Source organism: Lithobates pipiens, unplaced genomic scaffold (assembly GCF_037356315.1).
Source record: "Lithobates pipiens isolate NorthernLeopardFrog02 unplaced genomic scaffold, aLitPip1_a1.2 Scaffold_3, whole genome shotgun sequence".
Taxonomy (NCBI): Eukaryota; Metazoa; Chordata; class Amphibia; order Anura; family Ranidae; genus Lithobates; species Lithobates pipiens.
Window position 1 is genome coordinate 285073328 of NW_027507790.1, and position 2735 is coordinate 285076062.

Below are 2735 nucleotides of genomic sequence, written 5' to 3' on the forward strand. Positions count from 1 at the left end.
CCAGATTAACAGCGGCTAGAGGCGATTCAGTTCGCATTGTGCGCTATACAAGTATTTCATTCATTCATTAAGGGCCCAAGGTATAACGATTATGGTTTACCTGGACGATCTGTACTTGATAGTCCAGTCGGTAGCCCGCTTAGGCCAAAGTATGGTCACCACATTCAACTACCTGGAATATCAAGGTCGGATTCCCAACCTAGGAGAAATCTTCTCTAAATCCATGAAAAAGGCTAAAATACTTGGGTCTGATCATAGATACACCCAGAAAAGGGGTATTCTTGCTCCAGGCAAAGATCAGCGCCATAAACTGATTTAGGTGGTCAAAGCAAGATGAAATCTTCTATTCAACTTTGTATGAGGTTGTTGGGAAAGGTGGTGGCTTCATTCAAGGCCGTTCCCTATGCTCAGTTTCATTTGAGACTGCTGCAAAACAGTATCCTATCGGCTTGGAACAAAGGGTTCAAGCTCTAGATTCCCAATGTGTCTGACTCCAAAGCCTACGGCCACATCACCCAGAAAGCACCCGATCTCATCTGATCTTGGAGGCTAAGCAGGGTCGGGCCTGGTTAGTACCCAATTGGACCACCTGGGAATACCAGGTGCTGTAGGCTGGGTATGCCGGAGACTCAGTTTATGGTTAATATCCAAAAATCTGCAAAGGGGAAAATCCTTCCTTCAGTTACCACAGAAGTGGCCCAGATCAGAAATGGCTTTTCCCATTATCATTCTAGAAATTCAGGCAGAGCACTTGGTTCTGAGAGCCTGAATGTTCAGTTTACGGTATTGTGCTGCCAGGATTCAATTTGTCTATGCTACAGCAATGGCCTATATTAATCATCAAGGGGGCAGAAGAAATTGTGCGGCCCAGAGAAAGGTGAATCATAGCCTATCTTGGGCAGAAAACTTTGACTATCGGTGGTCTTCATTCTAGGGATAGAAAATTGGCAGGCGGACTACTTGAGTCGCCAGCAGTTGTTCCCGGGAGAATGGTTCCTTCACCCCGATATCTTCCTGTCAATATGCCAAAGATGGGGGATCCCAGACATAGAACTGTTTACATCCAGGTTCAACAAAGAAATCGACAACTTTGTGTCACAAACAAAGGATCTGCTAGCATGCCGAGTAGATGCCTTGCTATTCCCGTGGAATCGTTTCTCACTGATTTATGCGTTCCCGTCTATTCTGCCTGCGTCCACGACGTCTTCGCAGGATCACGCGGGGCCAAGAAATCTTAGTTTGCAGAGATTGTAAAGATGGCAGTAGGGGACCAATGGACCCTACAGCCACAGCCAGACTTTTTTTTTTTTTGCAAGGCCCAGTATTCCACTCTACTTTACAAATGGTAAATTTAACGGTTTGGCTATTGAAACCCACACTCTGAAGAAACGTGGGCTGTCAGGTTCAGTGGTTTCTATTTTTGGTAATGCAAAGGAGCCAGTCTCCACAATTATATATTATGGAGTCTGGGAAGCATATGTCTCCTGCTGTGAAACCAAAGTTTGCACCCCAGGAAATAGGTCAAAGGTAGAATCCTTGACTTTCTGCAGATGGGGTCTGAAATAAAACTGGCCTTGAGTGCTTCTAAGGACAGGTCTCGGCCTTATCGGTATTATTTCAGCAACTAGTTGATTCGCTTTCTTTTGGTTCGTAACTTCATTCAGCGGGTAATATGGCTTAATCCCCGGTTAGGTCACCTCATAACCCTTGGGACTTGAATTTCGTTTTGGCGGCATTACAAAACAGCCTTTTTTTTTGACCGATACGACATATTCCTTTGGTCATTTTTTGACAAGGAAACAATTTTTTCTGGTAACCAAATCTGCTGCAAGAAGGGTGTCAGAATTGGCTGCTTCTTCTTGTAAAGAGCCATATTATTATTGTTCAGAAGGATAAGGTATTATTATTATAGTATACCTCATCTTAACTTTTGACCGAAGGTAGTATCAGGTTTTTTATCTAAACCAGGATATTGTTCTATCTTAAATTTTTCCAGAACCCTGTGCTATGGAAGAAAAATCCCTACGTTCTCTTAATGTGGTGAGAGCAGTCTATTTAAAGACGACTGCTCAGATTTGGAAAATTTATGTTTTGTTTGGATTGCCTGAAGGTCCTAAAAGAGGACAGGCACCATGGAAATCTACTATTCTAAATGAACTTGACAAGTAATCGTTTTAGCTTATGGTTTAGAGGTAGTGTCTACCCTCTCAAATCAAAACGCACTCCTCTAGGGCTGTTAGTGCTTCGTGGGCAGTGCATCACCAGGCCTCCATGGATCAAATCTGCAAGGCCACAACTTAAAAGACATGAGGATGTCGCCTTTGGGCGCAGTGTACTGCAGGCCGCAGCATAAGTCCTCTGATCTCATGGTGCCTTACTTTTGTGGTGTCTCCTTCCCCTCAGTTGGCATTGCTCTGGGACATCCCACATAGTAATTACTTACTTGGCTCTGTGTCCCGTGATGTACGATTAAAGAAAATAGGATTTTTATAACGGCTTGCCTGTAAAAATCCTTTACTTTTTGTTTACAAACGTTTTTTATTGAGGGTTATTGAAACATGTACAATAAAAAGGTCAACCAGTACAAATGTTGCCATAGAGAGTAGCATTCAATGGAACATCAATAAACCGTTAATACTCAGATAAGTCAAAGTTTGATATGCTAAACCCAACCCAGAGATCTCATAAAAATCCTTTACTTTTGAAGTACATCACGGGACACAGGTCCCGCCCCT

General features: G+C 43.1%; 1 pseudogene; it reads left to right on the top strand.

Moving 5' to 3' along the window:
* Positions 1–498: 498 nt before the first annotated feature.
* Positions 499–614, top strand: LOC143941476 (5S ribosomal RNA; annotated as a pseudogene).
* Positions 615–2735: the final 2121 nt, after the last annotated feature.